Raw genomic sequence first — 17,907 nt, 5'->3', positions numbered from 1 at the left:
CCTCTCCCTCACATGTGGCCCCTGGGTTACATGATCGATCAACCAGCTAATAGTGACTAATTATCCTTTCCTGATGCTACGGAAGATGCCAGCACTATTTCAGTAGTGCCCAACTCTTAAAACTTGGAAGATACAGATAAGTCCCAGCCGGGGGCGGGGTTGGGGGAAGGGAGAAAAAGCTTTCAAGACAGACTGTAGCCATGCCAAAAGGCTAAGTCTGGAGACAATAAGTGCTTTCAGAATCCAGGGAGGGCGGGGTCCCTGTGGGCTGGGAGGATGAAGGGAAGTTTCTGAGAAGATAAAGACTTTGCCCCACAGCAGGGATAAAAAGGAAAGGCTTAACCGGAGTGCCAGGGACATGATGTAAGAAGCACAAAGCAGCTGGGTATCCAATGAGATGAAGGCAGTGGGAGAAAGTGAAGTTGGTTCCAAAGAGAACAGGAAAAGCCAGAACCAGAACCCAGGGATCCAAGGTGGGATGGGAACCAGTTTAGGGGTGAGGTGTAGAGTTGGTTGGCTCTAGACCCAAGTTCAGAGGGTGTTGCCAGAACTTGAAGGCTGTCCACCTGCCGTGTTCCACGTGGGCAGTGGAGGTCAGTCTGGCCCTTGACATGTGGAGCTGGTGGTATGTGGAGACAGAGTGGCCCAGTCTTATAGGTGGATTCAGGATTCACAAGGAAAGATGGGGGAGCTGAACTTAAGACACAGGAGAACAAATCCTCTCCTGACCCATGCTCTTTGAACTCCTCCTCCCCTATCCCCTTTATTGGTGTACACTGTCCCCCAAACCCTTCTTCAAGACTCCTAGAGGCAAGAGCGAGGTTCGTATCCCTTCTTCCTCTCTCCTTACTCAGGGCCCAACACTCAGGGTGACACAGGGGACTTAACACATTCTAGTTCTGACAGTGTCCCACACATCAAACAAGGAAGGGATTCCAGCAGGTCCTGATTTATCCTGCTTGTCTAAGAAGACTCTCTGATACCAAGAGGGCCTGACTCCGGCTTATCTTGGAAAGAGGATGATAGACTAGGAACTGACTGATCCGAGGCCCAGGGGGAGCTGGTAAGTCCTGAGCTCGAAGAGAAGACACTAAGATGAACTGCCATTGGGCAGAGAGAAAACACAGCCACAAGATGCGGCAGGCTCCAGGCCTAAAGGGTGTGCAGGGCAGACTCCCAGTACTGAGAGAACACGTCAGAAATGGTGTTCAGTTTTAAGAACACATCAGAAATGGTGTTTAGTTTTAAGAGCCCTCTCATAGCTGGAGATAGCTCGGTGGGTACAGGAGACTGAGGCCAAGCCTGACTGACTGCCTGAGTCAGGTCCTCACGATTCTAAGGGGTTTCCCAGCTCTGTCTCCCAGCTTCAGTCATTCTTAGTCTGCTGTTACAATGTCACACCCCTGTGCCATAGCAACACTGTTATTTATTTATTTATTTTGTTTAAAGCAATGCGGGGCATGAACATGTTAAGCAAACACTCGACTCCTGAGCCTTAAACCTGGCCTACTCCAAATTTTTGAACTAATAGCCAACTTAAATTAAGCCTAGGTCTTAAGTAATATCTAAAAAATCACGGGTATGATTTGGTGGCTTTATTTTCTTTTCCTATCATACACGAAAATAAATACAACTTAAAAGCTGTCATCTCAACGTGATCTAAAATTACCTTCTGGATCCTTCATTGTACGTTCAGTGCATGTTGGGAAACACTCAGGTTGCGTAGAAAAGCAGCCTGGCTCGTTTAGGAAATGGTTTCAGGTTGCTTTTGTAATCCTAGAGAACCGAACCTGAATTCCCTGGAGACACACAGCTCTGAATCACTGTGTGTGTAAGTAAAAGGGGCAGTGAAGAGAAATGCCAGTGAGGCCCCATGATAAGGGTGCCGGAAGCTGCTCTGGGGAAGCCAGTCAACTTGCCATGACTCACTATTGAGTTAGCAAAAAAGAAGAAAAGAAAGAAGGAAACACTTGCTCAATCTTGGAAGAGACAAAGACAATTGGAGAACCCACTCGGGAACCACACAGTCAGCAGAAGAGCGGAGAAAGAAGTCTTCCAGAGCAAGGTTGGGCTGTGGAAGGGAAACAGCGTTTGTGCCTTCACCACCTGCTCCCTGAGTCGAGATGCGTGCTATATCTTCATCAGTCCCTGTCTCTAACTTGAGGGATGAGATTAGCAGTGATCTGACGTGCCCCCCCCAACCCCCGCCAGTTGTCAGCCTCTGGACACACATGTGTCAAGGGCCTACCCCCACCATTGACGCCTAGAAGTTCCCAGGAAACCAGGGAGCAGGGAACACAGGAAGATTCGAGGAGCTTGGGCAGGCTGCTCAGCTGTTCTGAAAGCGGCTGGGAAATTGAAATTGGGAACTGGACAGGAGTGTGTGTGTGTGCTATGGAAACCATGGCTTAGTCACTAGAAAGGCAGACAACCTTCCTGCAAGCGGAAAAAGGTGCAGAGGCCAATAGGAGTCCACATGTTCCGTCTGGAGGTACATGGGACATGTGTGCTGCATGCTAGCACAGGATCTGCCTGGTATAAGAACGAGAAGAAAGGAGGCTGGGATGGTGGGGAGAGGTGACGCTGGATGAGGAAATGCCGAGCTGAGAGCCTAAAGGAAGAGCACATCTCAGAAAATAATTTAGAAAAATCTCGGGAAACCCAGAAGTCGTGACCTCTGAAAGAGGAACAGAAAGCTGGAATGGAAAAACACAGCTGAGATCAAAGGGATGACCCAAAGATGGAAACGGGTGAGTTGGGGCTCACAACAGGAACCAATGTTCACTGAAACCCGTATCAGTGGAGCCCGAGAAGTGCTGATATCAGAATATGAAATTCGGAACTGGGTGATGTAGCACATGTCTGGGAGGACTCAGGAGGTAGAGGCAGGAGGATTAGAAGCCCAGAGTCATCTTTGGCTACACTGTGAATTCCAAAACCCTGTTGTCTCAAAAAAGACAAGAAACAAACAAAAAAATGCATTGGACTGGGAGTGTGGCTCAATTGGTAGGGCACTGGCCTAACCAGCACCAAGTTGGAACTCCAGCATACACCTGGAATCCCAGCCCTCAGGAGGTAGAGGCAAAAGAACCATGAATTCAAGGCCATCCTTAAACATATTAAAAGTTATATTGCATATAAATATATGTATGCGGTGTTTCTGTTTAACAAGCTGCAAGTGGGACCCTCTTTCCCAAAACTTTGCAATCACAGACATACCCAAGCAAGCGTGCTAACATCTCAGGTATGACAGAAACAGGAAGGCTTGTCTCAGGCATGCAAGGGAAGGCGCCACCCACTTAGCCTCCAGGCACTGAACGATAAATCTACCCCAGGAAGGCGACAATGGGGAAGCATCAACTCAAGTGTGAGTCATTTCTTGCTCTGTGTAGACAGTGAACTGTGCTGAGTGGCCGAGTTCCCACCTTAGGGATAAAGCCTGTGGCTTCGATGCTCCATCTTCTCTTCGGGGATCCATCTCAGATCCAGACCACGGTAGCAGGAGTCAGTCCTATAACGATTACTTGATTCCATCTTGCCATTTTACAGATGGGGAAATTGAGGGCCAGAGACCAGGAATGAACACCAAGCCTCCCAGGTCTCAAAACAGAGAGCCCTCTGGCTGCCCTGAATTTGATGCGAATGTTACAATGTAACCCTCGAGGCTACAAAATGAGCTGTGGTCAGACCGCACAACAGCGGCCAGCGCCTGGCTCAGGACCTTAGCACTCCTCCGGGAGAGGTGGAGCTGAAAGCCACTTCCCATTTATTTGTGGCCAAGAGGTCTGGGGAGGAAACATCTGTGAGTGACATCATGAACCCACTTGCTTTTCCCTGTGGCATACCCTCTCCTATCTATTTTCCCTACGATCCGACACTCCAGCCAAACCAGAGGGCCTGGAAGATTCCAGGGCTTCTGGAAAGAACATCCTACAGAGATTTCCAGCACCCAGCGCGAGATGTTCGTGACTGCACTGGGCTGGGGGCGGGGGGGGGGAATACAAGTCCAGCAGAAGCCCCACAAACCACTCACCCGGCCTCAGATATCTGCCTGCCCCAAACCCAAACCCAGCCTCTGGTCTCCAGCCAGTCATAGAAAAAAAGCACACAGTAGGTTCCAATCCCATTCTGCCAGTCGCATAAGCTTGGAAAACCACTTCTCTAGATGAAACTGGTCTTTATTTATTTATTTATTTATTTATTTTCCCCAGTACATACAAATGAAAATACAAGCCAGCAGGGTGGTACACAGTAGACCCTGCATTGAGTCTGAGGGCTAGCCTGGACTATACAGTAAATCTCTATGTCACAGAAGTGAACGGTGACCATTCAGTCAGAGGGTAGGAAAGCTGGGAGAAATGAATTTGCTTTGCAATGCTTTCCACCACCTGTGAAGCCTGTGTGACCATTGTGAGCTGCTTGCTGTCAGCTCCGGGCATCGAGGCTCACTCACTGATGTTGCTTGGGCCTTCCCAACAGGCTGTGCGGACCTCCCCAGTACATCACTGCCTAACCTTCCTGACTGACATTGCCTAGGCTGACTGAAGGAGCCGGGGGAAGGACATGGAAATGACGAGACTGGGATTCAGAGCACTATGACCACCTGCAAGTCTCACGGGCATACGACTCTCTTAGAAAGCTGCTGGCTGAGCCCATGTGATTTTCCCTTTGGCAAATCCTTGTTCGACTGTTTCTCTGCCAGGAAAACTCAAAGCTCTAGCCAGACAAGGGGGCCCAGAAGACACAGAGCTTTCCAGCACAAGACATGCATCGACCGTTTCTGGACCTCAAATAAGAAGTGCAGACCATCATGCAAGGTCCCGCCACCCTTCCTGACATGGGCCATGCATGCTTTCACTTTTTCACTAAAGGCACTTCCCTCAAAAGGAGACAGGTTTGACAAGGAGACCCGGGGACTCAGTGCCCCGCCCACCACCACCACCACATTTCCCACCATTGGATCAATCACTTCCACTGCCTGTGTTTTGCCACGAGACCCAACATGTTAGGTGCTGCACAACGTCTGTTGGGGGCCAGGAAGCTGATAGACACCAGCTTATGTGATTCCCACAGAAACCTTGGGGGGAATTCTAGCTTGGTTTGAACCTGATGTTCTGTCTCTAAGCCTAGTGCTGATTCCTCCTCGCCCCAGGCTGCCCCTGAGTCCATGGACTGAACCTCTGCTGCCTCCCAAGGTAAACATTCTGGTTTGTAGAGGAAGCCAGGCAGCCAGCCCCCTCATTATCCATTTGACCTAAGGAAGGCGAAGACGAGATGCTGATTGCTAGGAGGGAAGCTAGGTACCTGGGGAGGGGAGGGAGCAACAGGGGAAGTGGACTGTCAAATCACAGCATATGCAGCTCTTACCAGCATCCAGGGGGAAATGTGTCCCAGGAGGTGTCCACTGAGCACTGAGGAGCTGTGAGCAGTTTGGTTTGGGCTCTCCCAGAACTAGGAGCTCTAGCAGGCAGCGTCTACTCATTGACCAAGGCAAGAGGCAGAGAGGCAGCTAGAGACTCGGCTCCCACACTAACCCTCGAATCATGGGAGCCTCCTCCCCTCTGCACTGAATTCTGGAAGCCTAGAAAGGGACTGTCTCCTGGGAGGTGTACCCCCACCCTGCTTCATTTCTCCACCCACCCATTGCTGCTCTGGTTGGAGTGGCCAAGGATGAGCACTCATGGGCCACTTCTGAGCACAAAGAGAGTATTCTATTCAAATCGGTCTCCAGACACAGATGTGCATAAGAAATGCATGGGGCGGGGGAATGGAACTCAATTGGCCGAATGCCTGCCTAGCATACATGAAGACCTAGGTTCAATTCCCAGAACTCATAAACTGGCCATGGTGATACATGCCTGTAGTTCCAGCACACAGGAGGTAAAAGCAGAAGGACCAAGGAGTTCAAGTTGATCCTTGGTTAACATAATGAATTTAAGGCCAGCCTGGACTACATGAAACCCTGTGTGTGTGTTGGCGGTGATGGTGGCGGGAGTGGGGGGTGGGGGGGTGTCAGTCAGGGGTCAAGTAGGCTTCTTCCCAGACTCTCAGAAGTACTTGTCAGCTTATCTGGCATACGGACAGCTCTTTTTCTGGAATGACTCGTGCACCAAAAACTGGAAGAGTCTAGAGGGTGGAGACAGCATTGACCATGTGCCAGTCTGCTTCACAATGGGGAGGAGCTCTTATACACTTAACCCCCGCCCCAATTCCCCAAAGCCCATAGAAATGAAATGGGCCAGGGAGACAAGGACATTGGTAGCTTGGCTGGAGTCTGTGAAACAGAGTTCTCAAGGGCCTTGGGTCGATTCTCCAAGTAATCCGTCTGGGAAGGACTCACATAGACTGTCTATCGAAGCAACCAAAGCCCTTAGCCAGAAAGGCAGCTGGAAGTGACCGAGTCACCGTGAAACAGCACCTGAGATACCAGCATGAGATTTGAAATCAACATGTGGCTGCGACTGGCCCTTGCCTAGACATTATAAAGTACCTGGAGGTGGTGGCACACGCCTTTAATCCCAGCACTCGGGAGGCAGAGGCAGGAGGACAGTTGGGGCTATACATAGAGAAATCCTGTTTCAAAAAACCAAATATATATATATATATATATATATATATATATATATATATATATATATCTGATAGCACATTTTCATCTAAAGACCTCCAGCTCCTTGAATGCCTGGTTATCCTTGATAAGTTTGAGCAGCCCACCTGGTCCCTTGGAATAAGACTCAGTTCCCTGGCTGTGTTGCTAGGGACAGGACACATACTGCTGGTCCCACAGGAAGGCAGCTAAGTGACTTTCTCTAAAGGTGAGCTGAAGGTACCAATCTTGTTTGTTTTATAGGTCGGACTACATCCCTAAGAGTTCTCACCTTGGAGACTTACTACCCAATACAGCTTTGCTACCTTCAAGTGCTAATTAGGTCATGAGGGTCCTGCCTTCATAGGTAGATTAGTGCTGCTATCTCAGGAGTGGTTTAGTCACTTTGAGGATGGGCTTGTTGACAAACACAACTCTGGCCCTTCTTGTATGTGACTCTCTTAGACTCTATTGTCTTTCTGTCTTCCACTATGGGATGACACCCAAGAAGTCCCTCAAACAGATGTTGCCACCATGGTTTAGGATTTCCCTGACTCTACAACTATGTATCAAGTAAATTTCCAGTCTTTGTAACTTACTTAGTCTGGTGTATTGTATTAGAATGATACAAAAGAGACTAATATTTCCATCCACAGAACATTAGTGAATCTACAGACAGACGACAGAAGTGTTGAGTAATCAGTGGTCACCCAAAAAGGGACCAAGGGGCTGGACAGGTAGCTCAGTGGTTAAGAACATATACTGTCCTTGCAGAGAACTTGCACTCCGTTCCTAGCACCCATGTTAAGCAGCTCACAAAGATTTGAAAGTCCAGCTCCATAGGCTCTGACTCTCTTCTGACTTCCAAAGGTCGATGGCACTCAAGGGCACAATCCCAAGGCGCCACACACCTAGCAGGAATAGACTCTTCAATACTCGCTGTGGACATGGGTGCAGGGAGTTTTTCCGCACACACATCCCCACCCAAGTGAAATAATAATGACCACATACTGGCCTCAGGGATGGTGATTAGCAGAGGTGGGTGGGGCCTGGGGCACACTGGAGAGTCAGCCGCAGCGCATCAGAGCCCCATTGGACAGCAGCCTGGGTGTGACCCCAGCTTCTCATTTTTTGTGACAGAAGTTGGAACTCTGAATTTTTGTTCTTGAAATGTGCTGGTTGTAAGATGTTGATAAACAACAGAAATGTATTTAAATAAAACAGCCTGGGAGAGGGGTAAACAAAAATAAAATTACAACCAAGTCACAAATCTCACTGTTCTGCACTTGGTTTTGCCCACTGGCTACCAGCTGTTGGCTGTCTGTATATATACCTTGTCATTTGAAGAGGAGCTTTTGGTTTTAAAGAGCGGAATGCCGCCAGGCGGCAGTGGCACATGCCTTTAATCCCAGCATTCGGGAGGCAGAGCCAGGTGGATCTCGAGGCCGGCCTGGTCTACAGAGCAAGATCCGGGACAGGAACCAAAACTACATGGAGAAATCCTGTCTAAAAAAAAAAGCTGAATGCCACTTCCCCAGGCTGCCAGGCAGCAGATCTGCCCAGGCTGTCCAGTTTTCTCGTTGGGATCTCTCACCACTGATCCTAGTGGGTGCAGTTGAGTGCTGGTTTCTGGGCTATCAGTGGGCACTTTCCAAGAATTCCACATGTGTGGCCACCTCCACACCCACACCCACAGCCCTGCTCCCCACCCTGTACTAAGCTTTCCTCTGTGGGAAGCACAGATACATTTTCTTGGACGGAAGAGACCCTGGAAAATCTGTCCTACTTGGCTTCTTACCCATGAGCGGAAGAGAATGTTCAGAGAGGTAGGTGTGTGAAGATGATCAATAGGTTAAGGATTGGAGCCTGGTAAAGCAGCCTGGGTGAGGGCAGATGCTTGGAGAGCTGACACAGTCAAAGTGACCAGAGATTCACGTGAGGAGGAAGAGAAAGCCAGCGCCTGGGGACCTGGAGTCTGGTGAGAGGAGGGTGAGATTGGAGCCTCCCAGTAGGTGTGAGGAATTCACTCCTGCTGGCCTCAGGGTCATAGGAATGAGTGTCTCCAGGGGCTTGGGTCATAGATGTCTCAGTCCTGGGGGCCTGGGCACCACGATGTTATCTTACTCCCGTTTGCAGGTCAGAGAGAGAAGAGAACAGCTCCATCCCTGTCACCAGACCAGCCACTTTCCCCAACTGGGCAGCTTCACCCTGTCTGTGCTTCTACATGGGCTTCTCCAAATGGTGCTGCACACTGACCCCACCCAAGCCTGCCCTTCTCCCTCCTGGGGAGCCAGAGTTTCACTGGAAAGGGACTCTAGGAGGGAGGCCGGGCTTATACGGCCACCACTCCACTTGAGGCCAGCATCTTCCACACTTTTATTTCTTTTGAAAGTCTGATAAGTGCCGAAAAAAAAAAAAAAAAAGAAAAGAAGCGTATTTTCCTTACTAGACTGAAATACACTGACCCCTGCTACATGTAGGCACTAGGACACTTTGTTTTCCATGCGTAACACTGACTGCATGCACTGTGTGGCATGGGACTCGAGGATCAAGATGCACTGATGCCCAGATGCAGTCTCATTTTACTGAATCTTACCCTTTAGAGCTAGGTGGGGTAGTGACCATATCAGGGTTGTGACCAGCACTTGGAAGGCAGAGACAGGAGGATTGTTGATTCCAGTCTGGGCTATATATGGAGACACTGTCAGAAAGAAATGGAGGGGATAGTAGGAGGGAGAGAGACAGACAGACAGACAGATTTATTGCAGGGTGGAGTAGCTTGCACCTGTAGTTCTAGCTATTCAGTAGGCTGAGGCAGGAAGATCACTCAAGTCTGGAAGTTCAAGACCAGCCTGGGCAACATAGTGGGACCAAATATCACACAAACAGGGTCTATGTCTTCAGACACATATCCTTGAAATATTTGCTATATGTTTGATATTATAGGAGAGGATACCAAAATGTGATATTCTAACAATATAATTGTGCTGTGTTGCACCATACTACGAAATGAAATGCAAGGAGACCTCTGGCTTAGCCAATATACTCTAATACCAGCTCACTCTCTCCCAACTATTGGAGAACAGAACCGCAGCCGGACACTTGTGAATGCTCGCAATTGGCAAAGCATGCTGTCCTGAGACATGTCACATCCCCATTGCATCCCAAATCTGTCCTCTGTGCGATCACCCCAAATGTGACTCCAACTCACTGCAAGGCTGTGGGAAGATGTTCAGCATCCTTTGAGTGTCCTGAGGGAAATGAAGCCTCAGGAAAACTAGCAAAATTGTCCCATGGTAGAAAGAGCCTGAGTCCATATAAATACAAGTTTTCTGAACTTGAACTTTATGCCTTTTCCCAAAGCTGTCTTCTGACCTCGTTATATAATCGTGTGTCTATTACTTTTCTCCAACTTGAACACAGAAAGGCATACCCCTGACTATGTGTGTCCTCCATATGCTGCCCTGACCTCACAGTAGAAAGTGCACAGTGTGATACCCAAGAGTCGGAGGGTCCTTATGGAACTCCCATTTTCCTGCTCCACTTGCTGTGTGGCCTCCGCCAGAACACGTCACCTCTCTGTTATCTCAAATGGGAGAATGGTACCAGTTGATTCCCAAAGACATTTTCAGGCTTCTCCTGAAAACTACACCACCTCAGTTGGAGCCTCTACAGAGACTGGCCACATGGTGGAAAAGGAAAAAAATCAAAACCAAATTAAGAAAGATCCAAATTGGAGCGTTGAGGTAAGTCCACAGAAACCAGGAACACCTCCTTCTCGGACACCTAGCCAATCCAAGTGGCTTCCTTTTCTTTTTGGAACCTTGGTCATTATGCAACCCAGACTTCCTAAAGTCATGAGGACCAGAGTAAGCAAAGAGTCGCCAAAGTCCATCCAAAGCAGCGTCCACCCCTAACCCAAAAGACTATTCAAGAAAGTCTTCCCTGTCTGTAGGAGTTGGCCAGTCAGCATCTAGACCTGCTCCTCCTGGCCTGGGGCATCTGCATGAAAGATGACCAAAGTGTCAAGGTCCCCACTCACCTTAGCCCTGTAGTTGGTCCTCACACAAATCTGACAGGCTGGTCATTTTCTGCAACAGTCCCCACATCCACTTCTTCCCCATGGCATCCGCTAATTCACTGTGCAAAGCAGCATTTATATATAGAAAGTTGCAACCACGCAGGTTAGCATTAAAATAGAGCCTTGACGTTGCCGAGGCAACCAAACAAATGATATTCAAAATGAGAGAGAAGTATTCTGCAATCGGAAAAGCATGTCCACAGCCTTCCAGGACAGCTGGGCTCCTTCCCCTGAGCGGGGTGGGACGGTCTCTAGAGGAGGACTCTGTTCTTAGGAATCTCCTCCATTAAGTCACCCGCTCTGGCTTCAGCTGAGGCCTCCCTGGCTGCACGGGTTCCTTCCTAAAGCCAGCTCCCGCCTGGGGTGGACCCAAGGCCAAGCAGCTAGGCTTGTGTGAACATCCTGCTCAGGTGTGTCAGACTGCAAATGCTCAACCCATCAGGCTCCATGGGGAGGCAGCCTGTGTGTTATTGCAAGAATGCTGATCGAAACCAAGATGCCCTTCAGCTGCTGCCTGCCTTAAACAGAGAGTCAAGAGGTTACCTTCAGCCAAATGACATTTGGCAAGTTACTTCACCTATTGGAACCTCCAGTTTAAAATAATGAGTGTGTGTGTGTGTGTGTGTGTGTGTGTGTGTGTGTGTGTGTGTGTGTGAGATAGAGGGGGCAGTCTAGAAGCTTCTACTCCTGGGATGTATCTTTCACCCTTGTTTAATATTCCTCTTGCATAGAGCTGACCCCCATCCTCAGCACAGAAGCTCCTGGTTCCTAGATTTAGAATATAAAACATGCAATGAACTCCCTGTCATTTAAGCCACCCAACGCCCAAGAATGAGCACAGTCTCCAGGTCAGAAGGATCCTAGATAAGTCCAGTGCCTTGGACCAGTCTCTGAGCCTTTCTGAGGCTCATTCTGAGCTCAAGTGTGATCTGGAAAGACTAGACTAAAGAAGACTGTCAGTCCCAGGTGCAGTGAGGATGCAGGCTGTAGAGTACTGGGAACTCTCAAAGTGGCCAAGGGCATGCAAAGTGATTCCCCCTCCCCCGCCCCCCTAGCGAAGTGGCAGTTTCCCATCATGCTAAGCACACTCTGGCCACCAGACTCAGCAAGCCTACTCTCAGGGATTTACCCATGAGAAACGAAAACAAGTGTGTACACCAAGTCTGATTCACAAATCTTTAGAGTGACTAGAATTTCAATCTTAAATGTCTCCCAAAGCCCATGGTGTTGGGAGCTTGGTCTCCTACCTATCAGGAAGTGATAGACACTTTAAGATGTGGAGCCCAATGGGAGTTGTTCTGGTCATTGTCCTTGAAGGAAATGATGAGACCCCATCCCTTTCTCCCTCTTTTGTATCTCGACTTGGAGGTGAGCAGCTTGGCTCCAACAATCGCTCGTCACCATGGCGCAATACCTCGCCACAGGCATCAAGCTGATAGCACACAGACATCACATGCTAAGAAGCTGGTCAAAGGTTACGTAGTTTGCTATTCTATTCATGTGACATTCTCAGACAAAGCCATGAAGATGGAGAAGGCGCCAGGGGTTTGGGTGGAGAAGGAAGGTGTGAATGAAAAAGGCAGGCAGAAAGAAAAAAAAAAAGGTTTGAGACAGCATCTCACTGTGTAGCCTCAGCTGGCCTGGGACTTGGTATGTAGACCAGGCTGGCCTGGAACTCACAGGAGGAACATGAGAAATGATAGAATCTCTGCATCCTGACTATTGGGATGGCTATGTAAATCTATGTGTGTTAAAATCCATAGAACTATATGCAAAAAGGTCACTTTTTACTGTAGATAACTGGAAAAAAATACTGTTTTCACCTTGGGATAAAGAGAATCACAGTTGATGACCAAGAGGATTCAGCTCAAACAAGGGACCTTCACCCTTAAGCAGGTCAGCCCTGTTTATATTTGCTCCCAGTATTGTTTTCCATTTGCCGCACACTCTTTTGCCTCTGGATCAGCATTCTAAAAGTGTGATTCTTTGGACCAGCAGCAGCAGCCGCAGTCGTCCCTCACCCGGCACGCTGTTAGAAAGTGCAGGCTCTGGGGCTACCCAGACTTCTTCCTTTTCTAGGTGGTCACATAACCTCTGGTGCACATAGTTCAAGTACATGCTGATGGGTCGGAGCCATTGACCTTGGTACAGCAGCTGGAAGCAACTAAACAAGCCCATCATGGCCTGGTCAAGTCAGCTTGCTCTGCACACCTACCTTACTCTCTGTATCTTCCTTTTCTCAGCCCAACCTTTCACCCACCTTTAGTCTGCTCTAGATATGGCCAGCTGCTGCCCAGCAAAGGAAAGCAAAGCCTATAATTCTCATGTGACCACCATGAATAAGCAGGGGGCACAGGGATGCTTGGTACTAAATACACCCATGGCCTAAGCGGAGACCCCCCAAAGGGAGCCCTTGGCTATTCAGATGGACCGCACACTCAGCACGCTCCTCGCATCAGACCCAGCCCTGGGGTCCTTCACCAGAATCATAACCAACTACACCCATTTTTCCTGAAATCAAATGTGAGCCTCGTGGTTACCCCCCCAAAGCCTGGAAGAGCACAGCTTCCCACCTTCGCCAGAACAAATTCAAAGGCGTTTTGCGTGGTTGTTGGCTCCAAAGCCACGCCAAGATGATGGCTACAAGGAAGAAATCAGAACCATATGGATTTCATATCCAACGAAATAAACAGAATTAAAGCACAGGGTTGGGCCCAAGAAACCAGGGGCTATGTGCCTGGCCCAGAGCCCAGGCTTGGTGGCCTGCAGCACAGGCTGGGCTCCCTGGCCTCTCCCCTCCACCCGTGACTCCCACAAACAGTCCCAGGGGCACCCCACCCGCTCTCTGGCTCTCTTTGCTGAGGTTTTGACTGACATTTCAGTGTTTTATTGTTGAGTCTTTAATATATATAATATATATATATACATATATATATTTAATATATATATATTCTCTTTTATATTATAGCTAAAGACAATTTGGCTTCTTTTCTAGTTCCATCTAAAGAGGTACAAGCCCAGACAGGAATGTCACCCTTGATGATAGAACTGCAGATCCAGAGGCACGAGGGGGGGAGGTGTCAGCTTGGTATCCACCCTCCCTTCCCACCTTACAGAGCTAGCTGAGCTGGGTGGGAATACCCATCTCCCCTCAATTTCCTCAGATCATACATGGAGAACTCCTTCCTTTCCATTTCTAGGGAAACAATACAGCACTCTGTGTAGCTAGCATTTCTGAATCAAGGTGGTTCTCCCCCTTCCCTCCTCCCTCCCACCCCTGGTGCCACTGGGCACTGTTTGGGGAGCTGCCTGGGTTAGCTCCCATGGCTGCTGGAGCAGTCTCGATGTGTCCTGGGACAACACTCTTCCAGCCTCTGACTACTCTGAAGGTCGGAGGTCAAGGTCATAGACTGTGTTACTCCCAGAGACTGTCTTTCTCTGCTTCTGAACGCTGCCCAGTCCTTAGCCAGGGCCTTTCCTCTACCTTCAAAGCCATTGACGTCAGGTCACACCCTGTCAACACTGTCATTTCTCGTCCACATGCAAGGACCTTGTTGATCATACTGGGCCCGACTGGGTGATCTATGGTACCTTCCCATCTCAAGACCAGCTTACCTGCAGCTGTAATTCTACCCACAACATTAGTTCTTTTATGTAACCCACCGCACACAAATTCCAAGGATTATCATGTGCCCATGGGATTAGCAATAATGGTGCCTACAACGGGAGGCTACAGGCTTCACTGCTAAACACCCCACAACCATAGGTGGGTACAGTGGTATATGCATGTGATCTCAGCACTGGGGGCTGAGGCAAGAGGGTAGTGAGTTGGGAGGCTAGCATCAGCTGTCTCAAAAGGAAAAAAAAACCCTACCTAAAACAATCCATCACCACAGATAGAATCTATCCCAATTATCAACACACCAAGGCTTAGAAGCCCTGGTGCAGCCTACCACCAAGGCCAGAGTTAGCTCCCAGTGACTCTGACTCAAGTCCATTCCCCAGAGAGCTCACCCTTGGAATGTTTAAAGACTTTCAGAGCCCTGAGCCACAGTGAAAGAGGCATGCTTAACACTATGTTAAGAATTTTAAAGTGGACTTTGTAATTAATCAGGATATCACTCCTGGATCACAGAAGATATGATAAATACTTTGTTTTGTTTTGATTGTGTATGGGGAGGGGTCCATATTGGGTGTGTTGATCCATCACTTACTGTCTGCCTTTATTGGCAAAGGTTCTCCCATTGAAGACCAGTGGCCAGTAAACCCCGGTAATCTTCCTAGGGTTGCAGGTATGTACATGGCTAAGAACCTAGATTTTTACACGGGTTCTGGGGATTTGAACTCACATCCCCAAGCTTTCAAGGCAAGCACTCTTAGCCACTGAGCCATTTCTCCAATCCAAGGTTGAGTGCTTTTTGTTTGTTTGTTTGTTTGTGAACAGTCTCACTGTGTAGTCCAGGCTGGCCTAGCTCAGCCTACCAAATGCTGATGTGCTCCACATTGTCCAGCATAAAACTTGCAAAGTCCATGAAAGGCATCTGATGTGCAGACGCCACATACACACGCGTGTAAAACCCATGTGAATAACTTCAAGTGACACAGCTAATTCTGCTAGGCAGCTGGATTCGTGGTTTCCAGAGTCACTAAATTCCGGAACTAGCCGGCTTGAGCTGCTCCTACCTCGCTACCTGTCTCCCTTTCTTTCCTCTTCCAGTCATGCTGAGCTTCCAGAAGCTGATGCTCATTTCTAGGGAGCTTGGGGAATCTCGGTCCCCCACAATGCCCACTGGCCCCCAGGATCCTGAAGGTGGCCAGCAGTCCTCCACTCTAAGTTGAGTCCGAAAGCACAACCTGGGGAAGAACCAGAGCTCTGGGGACATCCTGTGCCTTGTGGAGGTATCAGGAGAGTACTTAGAAAGGATGGCCCTTCCCTGGCCAGCAAAAGCAAACTTCCTGTGCTCCTGTCTCTGGCTGTATTTCCCAGAGCCAGGCCAAGAAGGGGCCGGGAAAGGTGACTAGTTCGGTGTCTGTGTTGTGGTAACACACTGACCAAAAACAACCTGGGAAGGAGGGAAGAATTTAGTGGGCTTCCAGCAGAATCCACGGAGGAACAGAGTTCACTAGCTTGCTCGATTACTTTATCACACAGCCGGGGCATTGCCTACCGTGGGGGCTGCAGCCTCCAACATCAGTAAGAAGATGCTCCCGAAGACAAGCCCACAGGCCAATCTGATGGAGGCAATTTCTCAGCTGAGACTCACTCTTCTCAGGTGACTCTGGGTTGTGTTAAGTCGGCAGCTGGAGCTAATTGTGACACAATGGTGGTGTAATGGTGTTTCCCCTAAAGAAACAGCCAGGCAGAGCCTACTGACGCCACTTCCTCGTCATTCTGATGAAAGTGAGTGCCTGCTCCCTTCATCCCCATCAAGTGATATGCAGAAGCGCTGAGATACTTCTGTCTGTCTCTCTCTGTGTGTCTCTGTCTCTCTTTCTATGTGTGTGTGTGTGTCCCCAAGAACCCCTACCCCAGGAGAGTCCCCACAATCCTCTTCCATGCCCTCTGCAGGGCACAGTGGAATACTTATTTCACTTCTCTCTGGCGAATGCCCAGCAACTCTGCCACCACCACCATGGAGAGAATAGCTCTAGGAAAGCCTGGCACATCTGGGAGACGCCGAGACTCAGGATCATAGGTGCCAAGGTGTCTGCTGCACAGGCACAGGGAGTTTGGTGTGTGTCTGCCAGCTGGTGCCGGGAACTCTTGCAGACCCGGACGTCAGTGGTCTACAGGTGGCTTCAGTTCAGCCTGGGGAGGACAATAAGCCAGTACTCTAAACACTTCCGTGCATTATCTCATTTAGTATTCGCGTCCTCCCTTGAGGCGGGTCACCTGAAGCCATCCAGGTTCCGTGGTCATGGGCATCTTCCTGAGAAATCAGCTCAGATTTCAACTCAACTGCTCACGCTTTGATACGAGGACATGCGACTGCAGCTGGGCACGGCCGCACCTGGATGGGGACCCAGGTGGTCCAGGGACTTTGTCAGAGCCCCAGTCTTGCCCAGGTGTTAACAAGGCACCCCACTGAGGGCGGAGCCTTGCGCATCTGGCTCTGAAACCCTGTTCACTTGGCTTGTTCACTCCCTGTCTACCACGGCACCTTCTTGCCCACTGTGGAACAGGGCTTGACAAGTGGTCAGCCTCCCTGGCCAAAAGCCTCCTTTAGACTCCCAGACTCAGGGTGCCCAGTTGCAACTGAGATGACATTGGTGGTGGTGGGTGGGGGGTGGGTTGGGGGGTGGGGACAAAATGGAGGGCAGGAAGCCTTTTCAGATTGGTATTTTTCCCATCCAGCCACAGCAGCTCCTTTGTGGCTTCAGTGCCTCCAATGAGTTGCCCCCACTCCCCACAAAGACATTGCCAAAGAAAGCCCCATTGTAGGGGAGTGCTGGTCCATACTTCCTTCTCCCATTTCCCAGCACAGGCCTCCCTCCCCACATCCAACATGAGTCACAGAAGCCCAACAGAAGTTCAAAGATGCTTTGATAATGGGGCTTTCAAACAGGATGGGCCCAGCAGGATGGCAGCTGCTGCTGCTGCTGCAGAGGTCCCCAACAGATGAAGGGAGATTCCCATGCCAGAGGCTGGGGTAGGGAGGAGCTTGGCTTGGCCCTGGAATACCCAGGGTAATCCAGCGGCATAGAAGCCACCATGGGATCCCAAGGCATCTTATCAGTTTTTGTAGCCACCAGGCCAGAAGCAGCCTGCAACATCCAGATCTGTGCAGCGTATCTCGGACACCGGTGAGAGATTCCCACGTTTCCAATTTCAGTGCTCACAGTTTATGGGACAGATGATTTCAGTCTGGCTAATTTAGCAGATCGCACGTTCTGGCCAAGGTCACTAGTTCAAAGATGTGCGCATGACCCAAGACAGTCCTATGAGAATGCATCCTTAGATTCGGGTTGGAATTACTAGGGAAAAGAGGCATTATGGCAGTAGAATGAAAGCCTGAAGCTTCGGGTAGGCCTCTGGACAACTCACCCCGCGGAACAGAGTCAGTGCAGAAGACAGAATGGAGAAAAAGAGAAGGAAGCAAAGGCAGAGAGACTTCACCGTGCACCGACATTCACTAAGCCGCTTGAACCTTGCCAGACGCTGAGCTATCTAGGAATGTTCACTTACATCAATCTGGAGAGTCCCTTTGCCTTTGAAGTCAACTAGAGGAGGATGTCTGTA

General features: G+C 49.5%; 1 protein-coding gene across 5 annotated transcripts in view; it reads right to left on the bottom strand.

Annotated features, from left to right (window-relative positions):
* The window catches only part of Gas7 (growth arrest specific 7), a 232,331-nt gene that overhangs the window by 103,957 nt on the left and 110,467 nt on the right, over positions 1 to 17,907 (bottom strand). The window contains exon 1 of one of the 5 annotated variants that reach the window (XM_028869381.2): positions 10,629 to 10,727. The exons of the other annotated variants lie outside the window; for them this stretch is intronic. The gene's annotated coding sequence lies outside the window, so the exon portion shown is untranslated. Of the gene's footprint in view, positions 1 to 10,628; positions 10,728 to 17,907 lie in introns of those variants that run through there. 5 annotated transcript variants of the gene reach the window in all.

Source organism: Peromyscus leucopus, chromosome 8b, assembly GCF_004664715.2.
Source record: "Peromyscus leucopus breed LL Stock chromosome 8b, UCI_PerLeu_2.1, whole genome shotgun sequence".
Classification (NCBI taxonomy): Eukaryota; Metazoa; Chordata; class Mammalia; order Rodentia; family Cricetidae; genus Peromyscus; species Peromyscus leucopus.
Note: the sequence above shows the minus strand (reverse complement) of the source record. Positions and strands in the feature narration are given on the sequence as shown.